A 23,550-nucleotide genomic window follows, 5' to 3' on the forward strand; every position below is an offset into this window, starting at 1 on the left:
AGTAACTGAAATGGAGTGTTATGGTCTGAATGTGTCCCCCAAAATTCATGCGTTGGAAACTTAACCTCCAATGCAACAGTATTGGGAAGTGGTGTCTTTTGGAAGGTGCTGAGGTCATGAGGGTGTGAATTACAGCCCTTATTAAGAGGGTTTTTGGAAGTGGGTTCATTTTCTCTTGCCACCACATGAAGACCCAGCAAGAAAGTCCTCACCAGATGCCAGTGTCTCAGTCCAGGACTTCTTAATCTCCACAGCTGAACGATGACAAAATAAATCTCTGTTCTTTATAAATTATTCTGTCTGTGGTCTTTTGTTATGGAAGCACCAAATGAACTAAGAAATGGCATATAGGAGGTGAAAATGTTAAGAAATAATAGAAACCAGATCATGTGTAGATTCTGTAGATTTGTATAAGTACTTGGATTTTTTCTACAAGAGCATGGGTAGTATTTGATCATTCTGAGCAGAGAGTTGATATTATCTGATGTATATTTCAACAAGAAACTCTTGCCCCTGTTGCAGATAGACTGAAGAAGAGCAAGAACAGAAACAGGGAGCCAGTGACAGATCTATCCCAAGAATTCTGAGGAGAGATGATGGTGTCTTCAGCAGATTGACAGCAGTGGAGATTGAGAGAAAAGGTTTGATTCTATATTTATCACGAAAATAAAGTTGGCGATACAGTTTAAGATATAAGTCTGATGAGGGAAACTGATGGTAAAAGATAAATTGTGATTTTTGTATCCTAAACAATGAAAGGGATGCAATTGATATGCCCTAAGAAGCAAAATAATTGAGGAGAATCAACTTGGGCAGGAAAAGGAGAGAGCAGTAGAAATAAAGACCTGAGTTTTGCACATTTATAGATTGATATGTGGGGATAAAATGGAGTCAATGGAATATGCAACTGTGGAGTTACAGGGAGAGCTGTGTGCTGCAGGGATAAAATAAAAATTCAGATGAAATATTAGATTGCACTTAAAGTGAAGAGACTGAATATAAGAGAAAATGTTAAAAATATAGGGGCCAGGAACTGGAGCAATGAACACCTATAGATCGAAAAGATAAGAAACTAGTAACTAAAGAATAGCGGTAGTGGGAGGAGGAAGCTCTAGTGCGAGATTATCTCGAAGCCTGGGAAGATGGATTTCAAGGAAGACATGGTCTTGAAATACATTTAAATTATGAAAATGGAAACTCACAAATACATATGATTATATTCATCATATATTTAGGGGAAATTTTATTTTAAGTATAAATAATTTATTTTCTTAATTATAAAAATGTTCACCTTAGAAAACTTTTTACAGTTGCTTACTTCTTCCAATGTGTATATTTATGGAACTCATTCTATATTCAAAGTGATTCCATTTGTGTCGTCTGTGATTTCTTTCAGCAGTGTTATGTAGTTTTCCTTGTAGAGGTCTTTTACCTCCTTGGATAGCTCTATTCCTAAGGTTTTTGTTTTGTTTTGTTTTGTTTTTTGCTTTTTTTTTTTTTTTTTGCTATTGTAAAAGGGGTTGAGTTCGTGATTTGATTCCGTGCTTGGTCGCTGTTGGTGTATGGAACTACTGATTTGTATTCATTAATTTTGTATCTGCAAGCTGTTGAATTCTTTTTTTTTAGTTCTAGGAGCTTTCTGAAGTAGTCTTTTGGTTTTTCTATGTAAACAATCATATCATCAGCAAACAGTGACAGTTTGACTTCTTCTGTACCAATTATGATGCATTTCATTTCCTTCTCTTGTCTGAATGCCATGGCTAGGGCTTCCATTACTATGTTGAAGTGGAGTAGTGAGAGTGGGCATCCTTGTCTTGTTCCAGATGTCAGAGAGAATGCTTTCAACTTTTCCCCATTCAGTATTATGTTAGCTGTGGGTTTGTCATAGATGGTTTTCATTACATCAATGCGAGTTCAATATTAGAAACAAATGGAACATTCTTGATGCCACAAAAACAAATATTGCCACAAATTCCTGGTTAAATCATCTGTGTATTTTATTAGTCAATATACTTATTATCTTCTATTATATTTATGTTGACCTAAATTGGATAATTATTGCTTTTTCAGATCTGACTAGTTTGCAACATAAAATATATCTCATTTAGTACTTATTCTTTTAAAATGTTGTTTCCTGTCAACCCCAATTTATTTACAAATGATTATAATAAGGGAAAAGTAGACCAGATATGAAGTTTCCCCCAGCCAAAATATCAATTAAAAGACTGTATGTTTTCACTTTGCTGTTTCCTAGTGATTTATGCCTAGACTTTGAAGCACAAGATAAATCGTTAGGAACCAAGATAAAAATCTCCAGTTTCAGCAGAATGTCTGAGGTGATTAGTAAGTTGCGAAACTGATATTTAAGCAAATATACTATATTATTATATTGCAAGATTATTTCAGTATTGTTCATGCCAATTAAAGTATTATTTCATACAACTATCCCAAGACACACACACACACACACACACACACACACACACACTCACTCCCCACCAACAATCACCTAATAGTTTTATAATCACACTGTTTATTAATTAAAGAGGCAATAATCAGCTTGATTAACTAGTTCCTTATCATTCAAGCTTCACTCAGAATATTTACATTCTAAGATAAATTAGGTGATGTAGCTCTGTATCTCACTCTATGAGCAAAGTTACAGCAATACTTCAAACATATTAATGTATAAGTGCTACATGTGAGTACCTTGAATGCTAGTGTGGTAGGCAGAAGAAAGGTCCCCAAGGTGTTTACATCCTAATCCCTGCAACTTGTGATTTATTACATGGCAACAGAGGGTTATGGTTGCAGATGAAATTAAGGTTGCCAATCAGAGAACCTAAAGTAGGGGAATGATCCTGTACAAACTCAGTGGGCCCAATGTAATTCCAAGGGTCTTTAAAAGTGAAAGAGGGAGGAAGGGAAGAGGACAGTGATCCCATGTGAGAAGAACTCAATCTGATTTTGTTGGTTTGGTATATGAAGGAAGAGGGCCAAGTGCTTTGGTCAGAGTCCAGAGACTGGAAAAGATAAAGGAAATGGATTCTCCCCTAGTGCCTCTAGAACAGAACATAGCCACACTAACACTTTGATTTTAGCTCAGTTGAGACTTATGTCAGACTTCTTACCAACAGAGCTGCAAGATAATAACTTTCTTTAAACCACCAAATGTGTGGTGTTTTTTTAGCAGCAATAGGAAACTAATAAAACTAGCATATTGAGGAATATGAAGTTCTTGCATTTATATAAACAGCACATCATATGAATTCTCCAAGGAGAAACACAGAATGTTATTTAATCTGTAATAATTATACGATTGATCTGGAATTCTTACGTTCTTCAAAATTAAATTGACGAGAAAGTCATATGAAACCCAGAGGTTAGTTTCCTGAAAGATGTTAGTTTCTTTAAAAATAAGGTACACTTTATTCCTAATGAAAGAACCAATTTATCCTACCTAATGAATATATTCTTATCTCCAGTAATTATATTGTCTTACTGTTTATGTGAGTTTATTGAACTTCCAGTTCCTTTGTCCAAATGTGATTAAAATAGTATTGAATTATTTTGTACAGTCCTAGGTAAATTATTCAATTATTCATCTATGCAAACAACAAACAAAGTAAAATATAGAATATGTTGCAAAATGAACATATTACCCTCTCTGCTTTTTACTTTTTTAGCGCAGGAAATAGTTACTCAACTTTTGTACAATGTCATTTTTTAAAAAGTAGAATAAATCATAATAAAATATTCTATAGCTCAATTAAAAAACATAACCTGGTATAATAAACAAAGATCAGCTTAGATTGAGAATATAGAAATCTGTTTGTGTTTATTGAGCAAACCAATTTTTTAACTAAGTGACTAGGACGTTGCTTAACCTTCTCTAAACTGCAAAATAGGGAACAATTTATCCTCTCAGCTTGAATAGCCCTATCTCATGTTTAAATCATAACACTTACGAAAATGTTCATAGAAAAATGTCAAACAAATTTCAATGGTATAAAAAAATAAAAGAATGGATTAAGGCAAATAATCTAATTAAATTTGGCTCATATCAATTTTATTTCTTTCTTTAATATGTCCCATGGATATTGTTTGCTTACACCTGGTTATAAAATCCCTCTGTAGTATGTGATTCTAAAAGCAGTCAGATGACTTGCCCACTTGCACATGAAACAATCCTAGACATGATGGAGTATGCAAATAGAGTGACATATACCAGACTTCCTTAATCTGGCTTATTAGTGATCTTGGAAACACTGGCACAAGTTGTTCATCTGAGTTTCCGTATTCTTTACCAGAGTGTCTTATTTAAATAATTGAATTCTAGGTAGTAAAAAATGTGCAAATGAGCCAAGGCATTGGGGAATAACTTCAGCTAAGTGCAAAGCCTGTGAAAGCACCAGTTTGCTGAGATTACGTCAGCATCTGATCTGCTTCCAAAGAGCCTGGCTGGATACTCAGAAGCAGAACCAACTCCCAATCATGTGTTCATTTCTGACACACAGGAAATGCCATTGTATTTTTCCCTTACACGTTTTACTTTCTGAATCATTGTTTTTATACTTTTAATTTCTTAAGTGACAGGTGTTTATTGTAGCAAATCAAATTATACTTCATTTCCCTTTCTTCAGTCCCCACTGAGCTGAAATGTCTACAAATTGAATATCCACAAATGAATACTTTGTTTATCCACTTACACCTTTTTCCATACACCTGAAAAACATATATATGTAAACATGCATACATTAATTTTATTCAGCTTTTTAAAAATCAAATATTATTTAACCTGTACTGCTCTACTTAATCCTTACATAATATTCAATAATTAAAATATCTACAAAACAATATATCAGTTTGATGTTTTCATGTCTTTATTTTTGCCTCCTAATTCATTTTCACTCATTTCTTTCTTTATATCCTGTCATGCTGCCATGTTAGTCTTATCTTTTGAAATTTGTAGGTATTCTTTCGTTTTCTTATTTTCAACTCTATATCATTATATTTCTAACAATCTTATTTCTTTCCTCTGCCACTCTGGATTCTACCAGTCTTTCTAATCCTTCCAATCCCCTCCAGTCCTCATTAATCCTCTTTTTTCAAAGACTATCTAACTTCCTTATACTACTAAAGAATATGCCTAAATAATAGAGCCATCTATTCTCTGAAACCCCTCAGTAAGTCCAAATTTCTTCCCTGAAATGTTGCAGTTGACGATGTTCAATTAGTGATTTTTCAAGACTATTGAAAGGTCATAACTATTAGTTGACTACTGTGTCCACTCTGAACTGAAACATGAAACAACGTGATATGTGTGTGTGTGTGTGTGTGTGTGTGTGTGTGTGTGTATAGCAAATGTATTTTTCCCCTCTATTCTTTTTTCTGTAATTATGTAGATTGCCAGCATCTGTGAGCTTTTTGCATTGTCTATGATACTGAAAGACCTTTTTTTCAAGATCTTTTTAATGTATTATGTAAAGTACAGTTTAAAATAGTTTGTTTCATAGTTTTTAAACAGAATTTATGGACATTTAATTAAGAATACTTGGAGATATTTAACACTCACTCAAGTAATAAAAGGGAAAAGAAGTATGAAATAACAGGAATCAATAGAATATGAGTTTCACTGGGTTGAAATCCCCTAAGTATGAATCACCCTTTCAGATGAGGTGCTCTCACCAACTTCAGAGGCGGCTCTTGTGTGACTGTGACTCTGGAAATATGTAACCGTTAGGAATAGCTTGTTTCTCTGAGAAAGCATCTCACTCCATTTTCAGTCCAGTGCTAAAGAGGATTTAATGTGTATGCAAAAAGGTATTTTTAACACTTAAATTTGGTATTAGCATCCTGGATGTGCTGACTCTTCCAAGTGTAAAATTGTGCTTTCAGAAAGAAGTAAACTAGGACACTTTGTCAGCATCCTAGAAATGGTACCCATTCTTTTACTAAAAGAAATGCCAAACATTTAAAATGAAAAAGTAACACACTAACTCAATGGAATAGCCAGATTGTTCTAATCGATAAACTCGACAACAATAGTTTGATCTTAGCTAATATGTGTTTATGTCTTTTATCTGTTACCAACTTCAAGAAAGTATTTGTAAAAATTCGATTTTCTTAGAGACATAAAATATTTAAAATAACAGTTGCTTCAAACCAAATTGTGTTTAATTGTTATTGATCTTTCTGTCCTAACTAAACCCTCAACCTAGACCTTGCCTTTCCTTGAAAATACATTCATTCAGATACCTTTTATGGTGCATGTTTCTTCTACAAACCCTATTACTTACGTGTCTTCATATTCATTTTTGATCTAGTACCACTCGATTTTTTTCTAATATATTGAATTGTATTTAAAAATAACTACATAAGAAAATTATAGTTTTATGAAATTTAAAAGTATATCATGTTGGCAAAATCAGTTTCAATGTACAAAAGTGTTTAAAAATGTAACAGGATTTTTGCTAAGTATCATGTGGAGACACAGTATACTAAAAAAAACATAGAAATTAGTTAAGAAAAATTGATACTTTGAACTCAGGTTTTTATCTAATGTACTGATTCAGTTAATATTATATTTATATAACATATCATTTATAATTTACTTGTGTATGCATAGTCAACCATGTTAACTGCCAGTTTTTTATGGAACCTCAATATGTAGCAATCATTTTTTACATATCTCCTTCTTGGCCTACTGCACCCGTGTCGGTAGATATTATTACCTTCATTTTGTAGAAGAGTAAATTTGAGTTGCAGAAGTTTACTGATGACCTTACAGGGCACACTCACCTAAAAGCAGCCGGGTCAGAATGGAGCATTCCCAACTGTACTCTTCCATCCATAATGGCCCTTCATGGGCCAGCACCCACACCCCCTGCACCCTGGATCCCAGCTGATGGGCTTGCTTCACATTTCAGAAATAAATTTACTAAATCAATGAGACAGTGACAAGCTCATGTCACTTCCACTAATCTATATGAACCAATATTCTGATCTCTTGCCTCTGTTCAAATTATAATGAAGGACAATGCCAGCTATATCTGCACTTCCTTCTCAGAGTTCTGTCTCCGTACCCTCCCTGATTTATCTCCTTAATTAGCCTCATCATCAAATTATTACTCTCTAATGGTCCTTCTCATAAGTGTGCTTTGGAAACTTCTTTTTTTTTCCCCCCTTCAAGACAAGGTCTCAATTCTGTAGACCAGGCTGGAGTGCAATGGGGTGATCTCTGCTCACTGCAACCTCTGCCTCCGGGATTCAAGCGATTCCTTTGCCTCAGTCTCCCGAGTAGCTGGGATTACAGGCCACATGACCACACCTGGCTAAGTTTTGTATTTTAGTAGAGACGGGGTTTCACCATGTTGGCAAGGCTGGTCTTGAACTCCTGAACTCAAGTGATCTGCCCGCCTTGGCCTCCCAAACTGCTGGAAATTTCCATCTTTAAAACGTATCTGAATACACCACCCCCTATTTACTCTATTCAGATATAACATGTTTCTGACATCTGAGTAAATAATCCAATTTGTATCAATCTGAAAACAGAGAGAGATCCTTTACACCTTTGTCACCCTTATACCTCCCATCACTGTCAGGTCCTATATGTTCTCCCCATAAAATATTTTAAAAATATGTTCACTACTTGTATCTTTACTACCGCCATACTGGTTCAAATCACCATGGTCTCTTCTATAACAGTTTCCTTCAGTTGGTTTGCATCAGCAAATATCCTCCTCTAATCATTCATGTATTCATATGCCAGTCAGCAAATACTTCCTGCAAATACTAATACATTAGTAGATGTTATTCCTCTCTTTCAAAACTCTTCCAATGATCCCAATCTTATGAAAAATAAGAGACCAAAGTCTTGCCATCACGTCAAAACCCTTTTATGTTCTCATCTAGCATCCTTCTCCAACTTGATCCTATGCTCATTGCATGACAGTTTTATAGTTTCCCCTCCTCAAATATGCTAAGCAGTTGAACTTGCTTATTCCTTTAGTCTGAAACGTCCTTCTCTCATATTTCTCTGTGGTAACCTTATGGTCCTTTATGCTCCTCTCATCCTGTTAAAAACAAATCCCTTTTCCCTAAAGTAGTTCTCTATAACACTAACCAATTTTTTCATGTTCTTCAATAGTGTTTATTAGCTTATTCCTTTCCTTTTTTCTCACCCCCGAGTAAAAAAACCTTCTTTAACCCAGGATATTGTGCATACACACACCTTTGGCTTTCCAGGGTTTAAGATATTCCCTGGCACATAGCCCATACTGTATCTCAGAAAATAAATTTGAAGTACATCACACATAGATAATAGGGTGCACGTGAACACCACAAAGTGAACATTCACAGGTAAGCACAACTCATATAAAATGGGACATTACCTGAGTTCCTGAAGCCCACATTTTGCAATTTTACAGCCCTGTTCTCTTCCCCAGATAGAACTTCTTTATCCTAACTTCTAACAGTATACATGGCATTTGCTCATTGGATTTAATATAAACAGAATATACAATATTTTTCCATTGTGTTTAGCTTTTTAATCTTACTTTTGTAAAAAGCACCTATTTTGTGGAATGAATCGGCTGGTTATGCATTTTTATTGCTGTAGATTATTCCATTGTATAAATATACCACAGGTTATTTGTTCTACTGTTGAAGGGCTTTTGTGCCATTTCTGTTATTAACTATTAACTCTAATATTATTAATGAATATTATTGACTATTACTTGAAACAGAAATGGCACAAAACCCTTCAGTAATAGAATGGATAATTTATGGTATATTTACTGTACTATTTACTATTAACTATTACTACTATTCTATTTATTATTCCTATTAGAAACTATTACAAATAATACAACTATGAACATTCTTGTATTTGACTTTTGGAGAACATATGTGTGCCTTTTTACTGGGTATACATTGTAAGTAGAATTGCTATAAAGTATGTATAAATTTAGTTTTAACAGATAAAGACAAATCATATTCCAAAGTGGTTTTACTAATTTATGCTCTTATACCATTATATGAGGTAAACTCTTATTGTCAGTCTTGTTCATTTTAGTCATTCTGGTGGGTATGTAGTGATAACTCATTTTATTATTCCCCAAACCATATTTTTAATCTTTAAAAACTACAGTAAGATTTTGAAGAATTATGCAGTGAACATTTATGCTCTTAAACTGACGTCATCAATTATTTTAATTTGCCACTTTTGCTTTATTGATAATGCACCATCTTTATTTTTCTAACTATTTGAAAACAACTTTTACCCTTTTGATGCAGACTTCCAATGATAGAGCATTGAAAAGCTTTCTGAATTTATATACTTAGTAATTGTTGGCATTTAGTGAACATTTTCTTGATTTACTTTAATAGTTCTGCTACTAGAATGGTAAGATGCAATATAAATACAATATACAAAGTATACTTATTTCAAGACACTAATGAAACAAGTTTTGCTTTGCAACTTGTGAGGGTAATATATAAATGAGAAAAACAAAGGCTGTGCTAAAAATGAACAAGCTCATTTATTTTATTCATCAGATTTAAAACATGAATCAGGCTCTAAATGCCATTTACAGATAATGCCACCATTGAGACAAAAGAAGAATATCACATTTTCTTTGTATCATCTTTGTGTACTTACTACAAATATAGTTATTAACTAGCAAAGAATGGCAGTTTAGAGCTCAGAAAGCACTTTTGTATTTTTTCAAACTTGGATAGGTTTCCCTTTATACGTAGTTCTTACTGACATAACGGAGACCTGGATGGTGAAGCCAAATTGTTGCAGCATTCGGCCGATCATTTCCATTAACATTTCTTTCTCACTCTCTCTCTCTCTCTTTTATTTTTTTAATGTTTAAGTTCAGAGGTACAAGTTCAGGTTTGTTACATAGGTAAACTTGTGTCATGGAGTTTTGTTGTACCGATTATTTCATCACCCAGGCAATAGGCCTAGTACCAACTAGTTACTTTTCCTGATGGTACTCTTCCTCTCACCCTTTACCCTCTGAAAGGTACCAGTGTGTGTTGTTCTCTTTTATGTACCCATATGTTCTCATTACTTAGCTCCCATTCGTAAGTGAGAACATGCAGTATTTGGCTTTGATATAGTATGTTTCCTCCTATGTTTTATAGTAGTTTTAATGACCAATAACCTCCACTGATGTACCAAGTTTCACAAATGATCTGCCTGTTTCCTTTATTTGACTCTTTTAAACATATTATCTTTCTATATGTAAATCAAATGAGTATGTGAAGCTCTAGTAATACATTTTAAACTTTGCTTCTAACAAAACCTTTCTTGGACATTTTTGCTGATTAGATTTATAAGTGATGTGTGTGAATTCAACCCTATACACTAGCTCTTGAACAAATGAAATTACAAGTCATTTTTGAGTGATTATATTTTAATGATTATTTTATACTGGAAAAATGTTATTTTTATGATATTTACTTGAGAACAAGCCAACTGGTAACCAGTTCTATTATATACTCTGAATGTTCAGAATTTTGCTTCATTTTTTTTTTGTGGTAAACTAGCATTCTATCAGTAAACATGTTTTGCTCTAATTAGGGTTAAAATGGATTAATTTGCTTTAAAATGGGCTATTTTTAAGGCACCATGTTAAAAATATATTTCCTTTTTAGAATAAAATCAAAAAAAAAAAATAGACTTGTGCTCCAGCAGTTAGAGAGGAAATACAGAATCACTGTACAAACTTTATTTTGTTTTCTTGTAAAATCGCATCACTCCATCTCCAGTGGAAATATCCTTCACTGTTTTTTAAAAGTTTTCTGTATTATCTATACATGTCAACAAGTTAGTTTTCACTAAAATTCTATTTTTTCTCTTTTCATTATAATTTAAAACACCCAAATTTGTCTTGTATGACAAATTAAATATATTTAAAATAATATTTAATCTCAAAGATTAAATATTATTTTTCGGTATAAATAAATATCTTAATAATTATTTTTCTGGTAAGGATTTTCAAAAATCTTATGAACTGTATTCCCGTGAGCCTCGTGAACTTAGCATTTAAATATTTATTCATTTACGCATTTTATAGTTGGCATCTGTTTGCCCACAACACTACATAGCCTTTTATTTATTTATTTATTTTTTTTTTAACTAATTGTTTTTTTGAGACGGAGTTTCACTCTTGTTACCCAGGCTGGAGTGCAATGGCGCAATCTTGGCTCACTGCAACCTCCGCCTCCTGGGTTCAGGCAATTCTCCTGCCTCAGCCTCCCAAGTAGCTGGGATGACAGGCACGCGCCACCACGCCCAGCTAATTTTTTTTTTGTATTTTTAGTAGAGAAGGGGTTTCACCATGTTGACCAGGATGGTCTCGATCTCTTGACCTCGTGATCCACCTGCCTCGGCCTCCCAAAGTGCTGGGATTACAGGCTTGAGCCACGGAACTACATAGCCTTTTACAAGAAAATGTAATATAGTAATACCTTCAAAACCTTCAGATAACAACTTAAGGAGTTTCCTATATAATATACCAGTTTACCGGATTATATTTGAAATTTTTGATTTTTCACTTGTGACCTTAAATGAAAAATAGTTCTGCAAAAGTGTAAAATGCTTAAATATATATTGAAGATGAGGACAACCTCTCTTACTGCTAAATTTAATTACAAATATGGAAATGCCTAACATTTATTATTAACAGGTTATAAATATAAATAGGAGTGTACCATGGCAGTATCAGTAAATTTTAGGAAAAATACCTATATCATTTATGTTTATATTTTTATTATATCTATTATAATATATAAATACTGTAATTTATTATAATTTATTCATTGATGAATGTGCTCCTTTCTGTCTGTTTCATTGTTAGCCTTTTTTATTCTTGCTGCCCTGGAGCTGTAGGTGTTTCACAATGGCTCTCCATTAACTTATTTCTCACTCCCCTATTCAGCTCATCAACTTTCATGGTCACCCATGTAATTTTATAACTCCATGTATCTAGCTCTGTCCTTTAACCTCTAATCTGGTCTTTTATTCCACCAATGAGCAGAGCTTCTCCACTGTGTTATTGTGTTCTATTCCTCAAACTTACTGGATATACACTATTCTTATATTTTTAAATGTTTATATTACTCTACTAAAGCGTTATTTTATAAACTCTTTAGGACACCTTCTTTTGTGATCAAAGAGTATCATTGTTCCTTATGATGTAGATGAAAATGCATTCCATGCCTTCTTTTATTTTCTGAGACCAACAGGATTTTATATAAGTATGAACATTAGAATTAGTCACAAGCTGTTTTGAAGTTTGGTAACGTTAAGATTTATATCACCACAGGCAAGTTATATAATTTTCTATCTGTACAATGTGTACAACTCAAACCAAAAGAATGAAAATTTTATGATTCTAGAACAGAGCACAGTGTGAAGCACACAGAAGGCACTCAGTAAAACAGGTTTCATCATCATTTCTATTCTTATCAGTTGAAATAAACTTCTATATTTTTCTAATTATAATATTGGCATCACAATGCTTTCTTTAAGGTCAAAAGTCTAAAATAATATTGAATATTTCTCCTCTAATATCTTTCCATTTAAAACAAGTTTTGTAATTAATGTATCCTTTAGATGCAAATGTCTTTATGAAGTAACCATCACATTGATACCTTTAATCTCTCCGACTTAGTTTACAACAGCTTTTATAGCATTTATTCTCACTTTCCTTTATTACAGATTTTTTAACCTTTGTTTCCTTCAAACCTAAGTGTAGTGCATACTGCTTCAGAAAAAACATGACATTATTATTTTCTTTTTTATGTCACTTAGACTTGGTCTTGTTGCAAACATATTGTCTGGATGTACTATAAATTTTAATTAATTGGTTTGGTGTTAGTACATTTTTTCACTAATATTTTACATTAACAATAGTATATATTCAACATAACTAATTTTTGTTACATAGCTGTCTTTTATTATGTTTTCTTTTAAAATAAACTCTCAAAATACAAGAATACTCTGAAATGACTTTAAAATAGCTCATCAGTATTGTTAAGTGAAATACTTTATCTATGTCTTCATTATTGTAGGTGAAGAAGCATGCATATAACTCTTGAAAATAATAACTAGCAGTTTACTACTGGAAAGAAAATCTGCTGCAAGAAAAACAGGATTTGTGCTGATTTCCATCAGTAAAGTTTTCTACATCTAGAATCCCTTTATTAAGAAAAAGAATTGATTTTTCTATTTAATTATTTAGCAATTTTGCTCCTTTCTTTATCCCATGTGATTGATATGGTGATTTGCTAAACATATCATCTCCATGCTTCAGGTATTGGATATAGAAGAAAATAACAAATCCTTAACATCTAATTGGAATATACAATTATGTGGATAGCTGATGTAACATTAAAGTGTGATAGACTTTTCTCTTGCTTATCCAGATTTATGGGCTCTTAATCGTCTCTCAGGCCTTCATACTTTTAGTGATTAAAGATTAGAAGCCTAACTAATATCCATGAAATTGTGACATGTTTTTCTCTTTGAGCAAGAGCATTATTGGATATATTATTTTTAATGTCATCATAATTGAATTAAATAATCTGAACAGAACAGCTGTCCAGAAATCAGCATATAGTATGTTGTAATGAACAATAACCTCCACTGATAAAGCAGGTTCCACAAATGATCTTTCTGTTTCTGCCGTTTTTTTCATTCTTTTAAACAAATTATCTTCATATATATAATCAAATTAGTATGTGTAGTACAAAGTTCAAACTCACACAACAAAATTAATTTGTTTTCTCTCCTGAAAGCCCCTTTTTTTTTAAATGAAAGCCACATACCATCTGTTGGTATTTACTACAGGTTGTTGTTGTAGAAAAAGAAAAGAAAATCGTGTGTTCTGTGGTACTGCATGCAAACCTTCTCTGTCATGGAAGTGTTGCTGGGTTAGATGTACCTGTTTATTGACACGACTGGGCAGTACACTAGGAAATTCTGTCCTCTGACCAGTAGCACTTCCATCCCCACAAGAACCTCACATCTGTCTCTTTCTACCTGCCTCTCTCTTCCTCCCTCCTCCTTAAATTTAACCTTAGGGAGAAATGTAGCCTACAGGACAGTGAAACTGTTGACATACTGTATAGTTTTTGTACTTTTCCCCACTAATTGTTGGAATAAACAAAATCAAAGAATTCATCCCTGTAATTCTAGCACACTGATTCAACTTTAGTAGATATGTTGCTAACATATGCTGCTGTCTATTAAACCTACAAATTATAAATGCTTGTGATTTTCTGTCAGGAGAGTATGTTTCCATATATTAAACATATAGTAAAATCAGATATAGCTTATATAAAGTAATCAAGCCATTTATAACATTGAATACAGCAAAGTTCAGATTTGGAGTTTTTCTTGTCAGAATTGTGAAGAAAATTAATTCTATGTAGGTCTCATTGTATTCTTACACATACAGCTACATTTATTCACTTTCATTCACATAAGACATACTATTTATTATAAAATTCCAGAGGATTGAAACTTGTGTTTTTATGAAATAGCTTATAGCATTGTTACATTTGCATTGTTTATTTTTTATTTTATTCTTTGTAAAGTGAGATAGATATACTGTTTAAAATGAGGGTATCGAAAACATATAAACTACAAAATAAAGGTACCCTACAATCCTCCCACTCATAGGTCATCTCTGCAAACACTTCGGTGAATAAACTGCATGTACGGTATAAGTACATTTTATTATGGTACATATGGTGTATATGTGGATTTTTAACAAACTTTGCACCAAAGAATACATCATTTAATTTTTTAATAACCTTAAATATTTCAACATGTTATTTAAAGCCTCTCTAAAGTTAATGGCTATATCAGAATGTATTCATCTAAACCATTATGTTTGGCTTTTTAGTTTATTTCTGTTGCTACTACCAACACTGCTATGGTCATTTTGTTCAGACTATTTTGCAATTCTGATTTTTCTTAGTTTAATTTCTATAACAGAATTACCTAAAATGTGTAAATTTTTTTCAGGTTCTAAATACATAGTTCCACATTATACTTCAAAATTTGCATTTAAGGCTTTTTTTTTTTTTTTTTTGAGATAGGTTCTTGCTCTTTCATCCAGGATAGAGTATAGTGTCACAATCCCACTCACTGCTGCCTCAGCCTCCCATGTTCAAGCAATCCTCCCACTTCAGCCTCTCATGTAGCTGAAACTATCCCAGGCTCACGCAGTCCCCCCATCTCAGCCCTTCAAGTAACTGAGACTACAGGCACACACCACCACATTCAGAAAATTCTTCTTTTTTTTTTTTTTTTAAATTTCTGTAGAGACAGGGTCTCATTATGTTGCCCAAGCTAGTCTTGAAACCCTGAGCTCAAATTATCCTTCCACATTGGCCAACCAAAATACTGGGTTTATAGGAATGAGCCACTGTACCTGGCCTTCAGGTTCTTTTCAACTTGTCTACATGACAAAGCAAATTTGTGCAGTCATTAGCAACTCATCTAGCTGAATATATTATGAAACAACATATATCTGATATGTCCTCACTTTTATATAATGTTCTATTTTTCAAATTTTTGAATCAAATTATATACTTCATAAACGCTTGAAAAATCTGTGTTTTAGGTTTTGCCTTTGTCTTTTGATATGGTTTGGCTGTGTCCCCACTCAAATCTCATCTCCAATTGTAATTCCCATGTAATCCCTACATGTCGAGGTAGGGACCTGGTAAGAGGTGATTGGATCATGGGGGTACTTTTCCCTATGCTGGTCTCTCGATAGTGAGTTAGTTCCCAGGAGATCTGATGGTTTTAAAAGGAGCTCTTCCCCCTTTTCTCTCTCTCAATCCTGACACCTTGTGAAGAAGATGCCTTCTTCTCCTTCCATCATGATTGTTAAGTTTCTTGAGGCCTCCCCAGCCATGCGGAACTGTGAGTCAATTAAACTTCACTTTTTTATAAATTACTTTAATAATCCATTCTCATGCTGCTAATGAAGACATACCCGAAACTGGGTAATTTATAAAGGAAACAAATTTAACTGACTCACAGTTCAGCATGGCTGGGGAACCCTCAGGAAACTTATAATCATGGCTAAAGGGGAAGGAAACATGTCCTTCTTCACATGGAATTAGGAGAGTGCAGAATAGGAGCCAAACAAAAGGGGGAAAAGCCCTCAGATCTCATGAGAACTCACTCACTATCATGAGAACAGCATCATAAATGTAACCATCCCTATGAGTCAATTACCTCCCAGGAGTTCCCTCCCATGACAAGTGGGGATTATGAGAACTTCAATTCAAGATGAAATTTGGGTGGGACACAGCCAAACTGTATTGATTATCTAGTCTCGGGCAGTTCCTTATAGCAGTGTGAAAACAGAATAATACACATTTCATATCACTATTATTACCTTCCAACAGCACTGTACTTTTAATATCTTGAAGAAAAAAAAGTTGGATAGAAATAAAAACTGCTTAAGAACTTGTTTAAACCTTCATAAATGGAAATACTGTAAAATTATTATTGTGTATAAGGAATTGTGTGAATTCAGTGAATGAATGGGTACATAGACATTAGCCTATATTTGTGGGCTATACTTATTGAGGCTTTATGTTCTTATTTCAGTTTTTGTTTTTCTTGTCAGATCTCTAGTTAGCAATGATTATGAATCAATTATAAACTAGAAATAAGAAAATACATTTAAAAATCAAATACAAAGAAATCACACTGAGTTGTTTTGTCAGGTTATAGGGTCAATGACTCACAAGAAAAATAATAGCAAGTTCAAAAATGTCTCTCCTGCCTTGGTAAATTAGAAGGGACGTTATATCATCTTAAATGAATTATTCATTGTGAATACTTTAATATTCTCTGAGACTTAAGCATTCCACAAAATCTCCTATTTTTTTTTTTTTTTTTGAGATGAAGTCTCATCCAGGCTGGAGTACAGTGGTACAATCTAGGTTCATTGCAACCTCTACCTCCCAGGTGATTCTCTTCCTCAGCCTCCCGAGTAACTGGGATTATAAATTACTTTATAATATGGTGACACCTGCCACCATGTCCAGCAAACTTTTTTGTATTTTTAGTAGAGACATGGTTGCACCATGTTGGCCAGGCTGAGTTTGAACTCCTGACCTGTGGTCTGCTCTCCTCAGCCTCCCAAAGCGCTAGGATTACAGGTGCGATCCACCATGCCCAGACTTAATTTTTTTTTTGAAAAATAAAAGATAATGTTATATAACCTAAAATTTTATACTAAATATATCAAATATTCTTAAAGGAAATGAATTCTCTAATTTTTAATTTATTTTATTTTTCCTTTTTGGAATTTATTGTCTAACTTATGAAGTTAACAAACTCATATATTATGGTGGTCCCATAAGATTATAATGTAATTGAAAAATACATATCACCTGGTGACATAGCCATTGTAACAACATAGCACAATGCGTTACTCACGTTTTGGTGATGCTGGTATAAACAAACCTCCTGTGCTCCCAGTCATATAAAAGCATAGCACATAGCACATACAATTATGCATACTACATAATACTTGACAATGATAATAAATGACTATGCTATGTATACATAACTATGGGTTATGTATTTCCAGTGGTATACTTTTTATTGTTATTTTATATACAGTGTTTATATACATGTGTGTGTATATATAAATATATGAGGTAAACATCCTCAGGCAGGTCCTTTAGGAGGTATTCCAGGAGACTGTGTTATCATAGGAGATGACAGTTCCATGTGTTACTGCCCCTGAAGACCTTTTAATGGGACAAGATATGGAGATGTCAAATAGTGATATTGATTATTGTGGCCTAGCATAGGCCTGATGTGCATGTTAGTGTCTTTGTTATTAAAAATAATGTTTAAAATTAAAAAACAAATGAAGAATAGAAAAGAGCTTGTCCTTTGTAGGGATATGGATGAATCTGGAAACCATCATTCTCAGCAAACTGACACAAGAACAGAAAACCAAACACCACATATTCTCACTCATAGGTGGGTGTTGAACAATGAGAACACGTGGGCACAGGGAGGGGAACACCACACACTGGGGTCTGTTGTGGGGTGGGGGTCTAGGGGAGGGATAGTGGAGGGTGGGGAGGTTTGGGAAACCATCATGGTATGTGTGTACCTATGCAACAATCCTGCAAGATCTCTACTTGTACCCCAGAATGTGAAGTATAATAATAAAAAAGGAAAGGCTGTTTAAAGCAAGTCTTTGAAATAAAGTACTGAGGATTCTTAAAAAAAAGAATAAAAGAAAGGAAGAAAATATTTTATGCAGCTATGCTGGGAGGCTGAGGCAGGAGAATTGCTTGAACCTGGGAGGTGGAGGTTGCAGTGAGCTAAGATTGTGCCACTGCACTCCAGCCTGGATGATAGAGCAAGACTGTCTCAAAAAAAAAATAAAATATTTTTATAAATTGAGTGTAGCCTAAGTATTCAATGTTTATAAAGACTACAGTAATGTAATTTCATAGGTCTTCACATTTACTGATCACTCACTCATTGACTCACTCAGAGCAATGTTTAGCCATACAAGCTTCCTTTATGGTACCCTATATAGGTGTATCATTTTAAATCTTTTTCTACTGTATTTTAACTGAACCTTTTAAAATGTTCAGATACACAAATACTTACCATTGTATTACAATTGTCCGTACATGCTGTGCAGGCTTGTAGCCTCAGAGCGATTGGCTCTGTCTTATAGCCCAGGTGCGTAGTAGGCTATCCCCTCTAGGTCTGTGTATGCTCACTCTCTGATGTTCACACAAGAATGAAATCACTGAAGAATGCGTTTCTCAGAACACACATTCCTGTCATTAAAAGATACATGACTATAAATCCTTTTGCTTGTCCCTTCCCCTTCTGGAAATCTATCTCCAAGACATAGCCCTCAAAATGGAAAATATATGCTTATACCACCTGTATTTATAATAACAAAACATTTTAGATAATCTAAATTTAAAAACTCAACATTATTAAATAAATGGCAGGTAGAATTTCATAGGCGGAAGTCACAAAATAAGTTTTCTAGAACTAAACATGGAAAAGACTGAACAAGTGGGGAAAGAAATACAAATTTTAAATATAGTATAATTGCAACTATGTTTATAACATACTTTTAAAAACTATTTTGATATTGTTACTCTTATTCTTATTTTTTAAAAATTCCCGTAACTGTATATATAAACATAACTCCTGAGTTTATATTTAATGCTATCTTAAATAATATTTTTAAATAAATAAAGATACTTAATACTTAGTTTTATACACATTCACCTACAATTATACACACACAAGGTAACAAAGATGTGTGAACATTAACCCCAGGAAAAAAAAAATTCCTGCTTTCAGGACTCTCTGTCTCCCTTCTCATCTTCAATTTTTTTTCTACTTTTCTTCTTATTTACTCCTCTCTCCTTTCATCCTTTTTTGCCTTGTCTTTTTCCATTTTATAAATATATTTCTTTGTTTCTCCATGACTGCTGTATTGAAAAAAAAAATGCCATTGTTTCAGAACAACAGAAAGACTAGATGCAGACATTGTTAAGTTAATCAAACAAGAGTAAATTATTTCATGGTGCAGAAGAAGGTATGACAGTGAGGATACCTAGCATAATGATCAGCAGTTTTTTCAAGGCTGCTATCACCAATGACCCGATGAAGTGATGCCACATCACACTGTTCTGGAAGTCCAAACATTCTCTGTAAGATAGAAGCACAGACTGCGATGCAACAGAGAACATCACACATGTGCTCATGTCCCCCTTTTTACTCCAGAATTTCCAAACTTACACAAACTGATTCAAACATATTCCAGGATATGGAGATGAAATGATTAAAGTGTCAGTTAACCAAAGCTTCCCAGGGTAACACTAACAGGTTCTTGGTATCATATAGAGACTACCTTACCTGAGTTGTCCTCTTTTACATGTTTTATTTTATATTTATTCATTCAGCCAATATTACTTAGTACCTACCAAGTTCCTGTCATATGCAAGGTACTGAAGGTATGAACACCTGGCCCCTGGCAACAGGTCATTTATAGTTCATACAGTAAACTGATGACAGTTGATACGGACCTTGATGGCAGTTCATAAACCCTAGGTATATTAATGTATTAACTAGCATCTTTTAGCTTCTCCTCCTTATTTTTTTTTTATTTTTTGGTGAGGGAAAGATCATCCTATTGAGTTTCTTCATATAGTATAAGGAACCCATTTTATGAGACCAACATCATCCTGATACCAAAACCGGGCAGAGACACAACTAAAATAGAAAATTTCAGGCCAATATCCATGATGAACATTGATAAAAAGAAATCTGCTATAAAATACTCACAAACCAAATGCAACAATACATCAAAAAGATTATCCATCATGATCAAGGATGTTTCATCCCAGGGATGCAAGTCTGGTTCAACATACACAAATCTATAAATGTAATCCATCACATGAACAGAACCAAAGACGAAAACCACGTGATTATCTCAATAGATGCAGAGAAGGGCTTCGAGAAAATTCAACAGCCCTTTATTGCTAAAACCTCTCAATAAACTAGGTATCTATGGAACATATCTCAAAACAATAAAAGCTATATATGAAAAAAAACACAGCCAATATCATACTGAATGTGCAAAAACTGGAAGCATTCCCTTTGAAAACTGGCCATAGCAAAGGGTGCCCTCTCTATAGCAAAGGGTGCCCTCTCTCACCACTCCTATTCAACATAATACTGGAAGTTCCAGATAGAGTAATCAGGCAAGAAAAGGAAATAAAGCGTATACAATTAGGAAAAGAGGATATCAAATTGTCTCTATTTGTAAACGACATGACTGTATATTTAGAAGACCCCATCATTTCAGCCCAAAATCTCCTGAAGTTGATAAGCAACTTCAGCAAAGTCTCTGGATACAAAATCAATGTGCAAAAATCACAAGCATTTCTAAACACAAATAACAGACAAACAGAGACACAAATCATGAGCAAACTCCATTTGCAATTGCTACAAAGTGAATAAAATATCTAGGAGTACAACTAACAAAGGGCATGAAGGATCGCTTCACGTAGAACTACAAACCACAGCTCAAGGAAATAAGGGGGACACAAACAGATGGAAAAATATCTCATGGTCATGGTTAGGAAGAATCAATATTGTGAAAATTGCCATACTGCCCTAAGTAATTGATATATTCAATGCTATCCCCATCAAGCTACTATTGACCTTCTTCACAGAACTGGAAAAAAAACCCGTAAACTTCATATGGAACCAAAAAAGAACCTGCATAGCCAAGACAATCCTAAGCAAAAAAAACAAAGCTGGAGGCATCACACAACCTGACTTCAAACTATACTATAAGACTACAGTAATCAAAAGAGCATGGTACTGGTACCAAAGTAGAGGTATAGACCAATGCAATAGAACAGAGGTCTCAGAAGTAATGCCCCTCACACACGTCTACAACCATCTGATCTTTGACAAACCTGATGGAAACAAGCAATGGGGAAAAGATTCCATTTAATAAATGGTGTTGGGAAAACCAGCTATCCATATGCAGAAAGCTGAACCTGGAACCCTTTCTTACATCTTATACAAAACTTAACTCTGGATCGATTAAAGATTTGAACATAAGATATAACACCATAAAAACCCTAGAAGACAACCTAGGCAATACCATTCAGGACATACGCATAGGCAAGGAATTAATGACTAAAACACCAGAAGCAATGGCAACAAAAGCCAAAATAGACAAATTGGATCTAATGAAACTTAAGAGCTTCTGAACAACAAAATAAACAATCATTAGAGTGAACCAGCAACCAAAAGAATTGGGAAAAATGTTTGCAATCTACCCATCTGACAAAGGGCTAATATCCAGAATCTACAAAGAACTAAAACAAATTTACAAGAAAACAACAACCCCATCAAAAAGTCAGCAAGCAGATGAACAGGCACTCTTCAAAAGCAGACATTTATGTGGCTAACAAACATATGAAAAAATGCTCATCATCTCTGGTCATTAGAGAAATGCAAATCAAAACCACATTGAGATACCATCTCATGCCAGTTAGAATGGCAATCATTAAGAAACCTGGAGACAACAGATGCTGGAGAGGATGTGGAGAAATAGAAATGCTTTTACACTGTTGGTTGGACTGTAAATTAGTACAACCATTGTGGAAGACAGTGTGGCAATTCCTCAAGGATCTAGAACTAGAAATACCATTTGACCCAGCAATTCCATTACTGGTTATATACCCAAAGGATTATAAATCATTCTATTATAAAGACACATGCACATGTATGTTCATTGTGGCACTGTTTACAAGAGCAAAGACTTGGAACCAACCCAAATGCCCATCGAGGATAGACTGGATGAAGAAAATGTGGAAAATATACACCATGGAATACTATGCAGCCATAAAAAAGTATGAGTTCATGTTCTTTGCAGAGACATGGATGAATCTGGAAATCATCATTCTCAGCAAACTGACACAAGAACAGAAAACCAAGCACCACATATTCTCACTCATAAGTGGGTATTGAACAATGAGATCACATGGACACAGGGAGGGGAACATCACACACTGGGGTCTATTGGGGGTTAGAGGTCTAGAGGAGTGATAGCTGGGGTGGCAAGGTTGGGGAGGGATAACATTAGGAGAAATACCTAATGTAGGTGACAGGAGGATGGAGGCAGCAAACCACCATGGCATGTGTATACCTATGTAACAATCCTGCAGGATCTGCACATGTGCCTCAGAACTTAAAGTATAATTTTTAAAAAGAATGAAAGAAAGAAAAAGAAATAAGTTTTAACCGTCTAAGCTGGATATAATACAAGTTTATATGTCTGTGTGTTTGTTTCGTTACTGGGCATCCTAACATGGCTTAGGTCAATGGTTGAAGGTGTTCGTTCTACTCCAGGCTTTTAGGGAATCAGGGTGCCTGAAGCTCTACCATTGTCAGCATGTGGCTTCATTAACACTGGATATCACTATCCATTTTGCTGAAGGGGAAAAACAATGAGAGATCCTTTGGAAAATGTAATGGCCAGGTCAGCCATCATAAATTCATCCCCAAATGCAAAGGAGGTGAAAATGCTAGTCTGTTTGTGAGCCTAGAAAGAAGAAAAGAAGACTTATTTCTAAACGGGTCAGCTGTTTCTATTATACTTGGTCATAAAAGGCACTCATCAATGTGGTATTTTGGCATTAAGATTATTGATAAAGATTTTTATCTTTTTCAGTTATCTACAGATTACATTTTTGTAGAAAATAGCTCTTTAGTAAAAATGTATATGTTATTTTCTCCGCAGAATCCTTCAACTCCAAAAATAGTCTATTGTACATCAGGACATAATTACAACACATGATGGAAGCAAAGGAAAACAATGTGTACACTTCTTCTCAATTGCACAAAGAGTAAGACCAATGTCTACCCTTAAATAAATTGCAGATGTATTTTTAGCTCACAACCAAATACTAGGTTATTGGAGT

At 34.1% G+C, this 23,550-nt stretch overlaps 1 protein-coding gene across 10 annotated transcripts in view; it reads left to right on the forward strand.

The window, feature by feature from the left end:
- The window catches only part of CDH18 (cadherin 18), a 1,140,329-nt gene that overhangs the window by 598,118 nt on the left and 518,661 nt on the right, over positions 1-23,550 (forward strand). For 6 of the 10 annotated variants that reach the window (XM_078365644.1, XM_078365646.1, XM_078365648.1 and 3 more), the window contains one exon: positions 523-641. The gene's annotated coding sequence lies outside the window, so the exon portion shown is untranslated. The remainder of the gene's footprint in view (positions 1-522; positions 642-23,550) is intronic. The other 4 variants (XM_078365645.1, XM_035292299.3, XM_078365647.1 and 1 more) reach the window with 1 other exon arrangement.

The sequence above is a fragment of the Callithrix jacchus genome, chromosome 2 (genome assembly GCF_049354715.1).
Source record: "Callithrix jacchus isolate 240 chromosome 2, calJac240_pri, whole genome shotgun sequence".
In the NCBI taxonomy this organism is placed as follows: domain Eukaryota; kingdom Metazoa; phylum Chordata; class Mammalia; order Primates; family Cebidae; genus Callithrix; species Callithrix jacchus.